The sequence below is a fragment of the Schistocerca gregaria genome, chromosome 1, assembly GCF_023897955.1.
Source record: "Schistocerca gregaria isolate iqSchGreg1 chromosome 1, iqSchGreg1.2, whole genome shotgun sequence".
In the NCBI taxonomy this organism is placed as follows: domain Eukaryota; kingdom Metazoa; phylum Arthropoda; class Insecta; order Orthoptera; family Acrididae; genus Schistocerca; species Schistocerca gregaria.
In genome coordinates this window covers 983,562,543-983,568,674 of record NC_064920.1, presented here as the reverse complement: position 1 = coordinate 983,568,674, position 6,132 = coordinate 983,562,543, and the positions used below count along the sequence as shown (strand labels likewise).

At 42.1% G+C, this 6,132-nt stretch overlaps 1 pseudogene; it reads right to left on the bottom strand.

The window, feature by feature from the left end:
* Positions 1-1,582: 1,582 nt before the first annotated feature.
* Positions 1,583-5,442, bottom strand: LOC126283834 (histone chaperone asf1-like; annotated as a pseudogene).
* Between the last annotated feature and the right edge of the window lie 690 nt (positions 5,443-6,132).

Here is a 6,132-nt window from a genome sequence, read left to right as displayed (position 1 = left end):
AATCCACTACGGCCATGCGAACCTTCTCAAAATACTCCGCCAAGGTTTAGTTACACGCTCGGACCTTCCAATAACATCCCCGCTCTAATTCGACACGCATGTGCGCTGAGAGTCTCCTACTAATAATTCGCTGACGGAGCTGAACTAAGGTAGCCCGTTGTTCCAATTCCTCGGCTATCATGCTACTAAGTACACCCTTAGCCATGGGATATAGTAATGCTAATTCGACTGACTGTGGAACATGCAACGCATCAGCGTGAATCTGGAGACGGACTAACAACCGCAGGAAGGATTGAATCTGGCTCAAATTTTCGATACACAAGAGAGATATATGTTTCAAGACATTCATAATTGGATTAGGTAAGTTGGAAAAAAAATCAAATTTTCTTCGTTACACTTAAAACGTGTGATATCACTCAGATTTTCAGGCTCAGAATCAGTACTTAAACCTCCCCCGCTTAAAGCAAGCGCCACGGGGCGTGACTCCAAACCTACGGCAACACCAAACAACTTATGACGGAGAGCACCCATTCCATCACTGAGATCGATAGAAGCGATATCAGATAAACAATTACAGTGATGGGCTAAATGCGCCTGCACGTGACAAATTTGTTTATGCGTCGGCTGAGTAGACGCCAGAAATTCAATTGTACGACCTGCATCACTTAAAGCTCTTTCCATATTCTACAACAAGTCATCTAGCTCGCTAACGATGTCTGTCGGTAGGGCGACAGGAATGTCAACCGTTGCACAAAGCCTGTAAACCAAATCAGACACATTTCAGTCGACCGGCAGCTCGCGCACGCATAGTTCATACACCAACTGGTCTTTCCATACATCAACTGGTCTTTCCGTAAATAAGTTATGCCGGGGAAGCTCGGAGATTTGTGTTACGTAACTTCCTGAGACGGGCAGAAAAGTCTCAAACACAATAATGACGATTTTACATCTTACTAAGCCACGACTATCAACCACAGGAGAGATTGTAAAAGCAAATCCCCCACGCCTCCCTTCTGTCTCTGATACCGAGTATTGCTAAGGAGAAAAATTTAGACTCTCGTCACATTCTGTCGATTCAAAGCAATACACATTAACATTGGCTGCCTCATATTCTACAGAACAGCAACGAAATGGTGACCACCGCAATGGAGAAATGATTTCTGCTGTACCAGTGATGTATTTTGTAGCTTCCAGTCTTCTGCATTCTGCTTTCGAGGTTCTCACTTGCTGCTAATAAATGTCAAATATGCACAGTTGACAACCTATCCGAAACAGTCTTCCAGTCGTGGTTCTTCCGGTTTGGCTGGAAGAGCCAAAGAGGGACACGGCATTTGTACCTTTGGATGCACAGAACTATTATTAACTTCTTGCTCACTATTGTGTTGACCCATCTTGTCAGCTTGCCTTAAATAATGTTCTCTTACTAAAGTGTTACTTGCAAAACCTGCAATTGCATGTCTTAACTACTTTCTTTGCATCACCTTTAACAATGTTTTACAAATAAACAACAATACCTCCATGCTTGTCTCTCCTGAAGCTAATATACTAGCCCTTATAGGTCCACCATCCAAACTACTTGCTGTCATAGTTGCCATATGTCATTTGTAGTACTACCACTTTCCATCACAGTAATACCATTCTCACCACCTCCATTACTTGTTGATCTACTGTGGTTGTCATCCCAGTCAACCTTGAAACGAGTTACTCTAGGATTTGTTGCGAGAATATTGCGTTGCAGTTCGTCGAAATGTGATGTTTCTGGTAGCTGAGCCTGCAGCTCAGGGTCCGTGTAATCGTTATTTACATAGTAACCAACACGAACGAATTCCTGGCCCCGATATGAAAATGTGAGCAACACAACAGCGACACCAACAACATCTGCCACTGGTATTTTCTATGTTATTATTTTTTTTATCTAGTGGTTATGCCCCCCCCCCCCCCCCCCCCCCCCATGAACCAAGTCCCTTGCCGTTGGTGGGGCGGCTTGCGTGCATCAACGATACAGATAACCGTACCGTAGGTGCAACCACAACGGAGGGGTATCTGTTGAGAGGCCAGACAAACGTGTGGTTCCTGAAGAAGGGCAGAAGCCTTTTCAGTAGTTGCAAGGGCAACAGTCTGGATGATTGACTGATCTGGCCTTGGAACACTAACCCAAATGCCTTGCTGTTCTGGTACTGCGAACGGCTGAAAGCAAGGGGAAACTTCAGCCATAATTTTTCCCGAGTGCATGCAGCTTTACTGTATGATTAAATGATGATGGCGTCCTCTTGGGCAAAATATTCCGGAGGTAAAATAGTCCCTCATTCTGATCTCCGGGCGGGGACTACTCAAGAGGACGTTGTTATCAGGAGAAAGAAAACTGGCGTTCTACGGATCGGAGCGTGGAATGTCAAATCCCTTAATCGGGCAGGTAGGTTACAACATTTAAAAAGGGAAATGGATAGGTTAAAGTTAAATATAGTGGGAATTAGTGAAGTTCGGTGGCAGGAGGAACAAGACTTCTGGTCAGGTGACTAAAGGGTTATAAATAGAAAATCAAATAGGGGTAATGCAGGAGAAAATTTAATAATGAATAAAAATGTAGAGGTGCGTGTAAGCTACTCCAAACAGCATAGTGAACGCATTATTAGGGGCCAAGATAGAAATGAAGCTCACGCCTACTACAGTAGTACACATTTATATGCCAACTAGCTCTGCAGATGACGAAGAAATTGTTGATATGTATGATGAGATAAAAGAAATTATTCAGGTAGTGAAAGGAGATGATAATTTAATAGTCATGGGTGACTGGAATTCATCAGTAGGAAAACCGAGAGAAGGGAACATAATAGGTAAATATGGATTGGGGCTAAGAAATGAAAGATGAAGTCGCCTGGTAGAATTTTGCGCAGAGCATAACTTAATCCTAGCTAATACTTGGTTTAAGAATCGTGAAAGAAGATTGTATACAGGGAAGAACCCTGGAGATACTAAAAGGTATCAGATAGATTATATAATGGTAGGACAGAGATTTAGGAACCAGGTTATAAATTCTAAGACATTTCCAGGGGCAGATGTGGACTGTGATCACAATCTATTGGTTGTGAACTGTAGATTAAAACTGAAGAAAGGTGAGAATTTAAAGAGATGGGACGTGGATAAACTGAAAGAACCAGAGATTGTACTGCGTTTCAGGGAGAGAATAAGGGAACAATTGACAGGAATTAGGGAAAGAAACACAGTAGAAGAAGCATGGGTAACTTTGAGGGATGAAATAGTGAAGGCAGCAGAGGATCAAATAGGTAAAAAGACGAGGGCTAGTAGAAACCCTTGGGTAACAGAAGAAATATTGAATTTAATTGATGAAAGGAGAAAATATAAAAATGGAGTAAATGAAGCAGGCAAAAAGGAATAGAAACGTCTCAAAACATATATCGACAGGAAGTGCAAAATGGCTAAGCAGGGATGGCTAGAGGACAAATGTAAGTATGTAGAGGCTTATCTCACTAGAAGTGAGATAGATTCAGCCTACAGGATAATTAAACAGAACTTTGGAGAAAGGAGAACCACTTGCATGGATATCAAGAGCTTTGATGGGAACCCAGTTGTAAGCAAAGAAGGGAAAGCAGAAAGATCGAAGGAGTATATAGAGGACCTATACAAGGGCGATGTATTTGAGGACAATGTTATGCATATGGAAGATGAAGTGGGAGATATGATATTGCGTGAAGAGTTTGAAGGAGCACTGAAAGACCTGAGTCGAAACAAGGTCCCCAGAGTAGACAACATTCCTGTAGAATTACTGACAACCTTGGGAGAGCCGGTCCTGACAAAACTCTACCAACCGGTGAGCAAGATGTATGAGACAGGCGAAATACCCTCAGACTTCAAGAAGAATATAATAATCCCAATCCCAAAGAAAGCAGGTGTTGACAGATGTGAAAATTACCGAACTATTAGTTTAATAAGTTACAGCTGCTCAATACTAACGCGAATTCTTTACAGACGAATGGAAAAACTGGTAGAAGCCGACTTTGGGGACGATCAGTTTGGATTCCGTAGAAATGTTGCAACACGTGAAACAATACTGACCCTACGACTTATCTTAGAAGAAACATTAAGGAAAGGCAAACGTACGTCTCTACCATTTGTAGACTTAGAGAAAGCTTTTGACAATGTTGATTGGAATACTCTCTTCCAAATTCTGAAGGTGGCAGGTGTAAAATGCAGGGAGCGAATGGCTATTTACAATTTGTACAGAACCAGATGGCAGTTATAAGAGTCGAGGGGTATGAAAGGGAAGCAGTGGTTGGGAAGGGAGTAAGACACGGTTGTAGCCTATCCCCGATGTTATTCAATCTCTATATTGAGCAAGCAATAGAGGAAACAAAAGAAAAGTTCGGAGTAGGTATTAAAATCCGTGGAGAAGTAATAAAAACTTTGAGGTTCGCCGATCACATTGTAATTCTGTCAGAGACAGTAAAGGACTTGGAAGAGCACTTGAACGGAACGGACAGTGTCTTGAAAGTAGGGTATAAGATGAACATCAACAAAAGCAAAACGAGGATAATGGAATGTAGTCGAATTAAGTCGGATGCTTCTGAGGGAATTAGATCAGGAAATGACACTCTTAAAGTGGTAAAGGAGTTTTGCTATTTGGGGAGCAAAATAACTGATGATGGTCGAAGTAGAGAGGATATAAAATGTAGACTGTCAATGGCAACGAAAGCGTTTCTTAAGAAGAGAAATTTGTTAACATCGAATATTGAGTTAAGTGTCAGGAAGTCGCTTCTCAAAATATTTGTATGGAGTGTAGCCATGTATGGAAGTAAAACGTGGACGATAAATAGCTTAGACATGAAGAGAATAGAAGCTTTCGAAATGTGGTGCTACAGAAGAATGCTGAAAATTAGATGGTTTGATCACATAACTAATGAGGTGGTATTGAATAGAATTGGGGAGAAGAAGAGCTTGTGACACAACTTGACTAGAAGAAGGGATCGGTTGGTAGGACATGTTCTGAGACATCGAGGGATCACCAATTTAGTATTGGAGGGCAGCGTGGAGGGTAAAAATTGTAGAGTGGGACCAAGAAATGAATACACTAAGCAGATTCAGAAGGATGTAGGTTGCAGTAGGTACTGGGAGATGAAGAAGCTTGCACAGGATAGAGCGGCATGGAGAGCTGCATCAAACCAGTCTCAGGACTGAAGACCACAACAACAGTGGTTCTGCTTGGAATACAAACATATGCCGTCCCTCTGCCACACTTCCCACATATACGGTATCTAGCACCTGAGCAAGTGCTTAACTTTCTCCTGAACCTACATAAATTATCTTCCAATCGACATCTTCCTAGGAATCTTCTATAGACTCAAATGGTATTTCAAACTGAAATGTATTCAAGAAAGCTGATGGATTTTCCAGTACAACAACATTCATCATCTGGTCCTTAGCCATGTTTTAAATGGACCAAAGTTTAAGTTTTTCACAAGATCAATACTTTTAACTGCACCACGTTTTAGCAATAACTCCGGATCAGAACTCTCGTCACCGACAATTGTTGGGCCTCTTCCTCGTTCAAAGTGCAGCAACTTCCGTCCACACGACCCTTGCAGGAATGCGAGAAGCGTGCTGGGCCCATAACCCAGAAGTTTCTTCTAGGGTGAGTCAAATGAAAACCTTAAATATTTATTTAAATATTTTTTATTGTGCAAATGTTGAACAAAGCTGTATCACTTTTCAACATAATCTCCCCCAGGCTCAGAGCAAGTCCTCCAGCGCTTACAAAGTGCATAAATACCTTCAGAAAATAATTCTTTTAGTAGTTCTAGCAGCCACTCATGCACCGCGTGTCGTACCCCTTCATCAGAACGGAACTTCTTTCCACCCATTTCGTCTTTGAGTAGTCCAAACATATGGAAATCACTTGGGGCAAGGTCTGGTGAGTATGGTGGATGAGGAAGGCACTCAAAATGGAGGTCTGTGATTGTTGCAACTGTTGTACGGGCAGTGTGGGGCCTTACATCGTCATATTGCAAAAGGTCACCTGCTGACAGCAATCCACGTCGCTGTGATTTGATTGCAGGCCGCAGTTGATTTTTTAGGTGAACTGTGTATGATGCACTTGTGATAGTGGTCCCTCTAGGC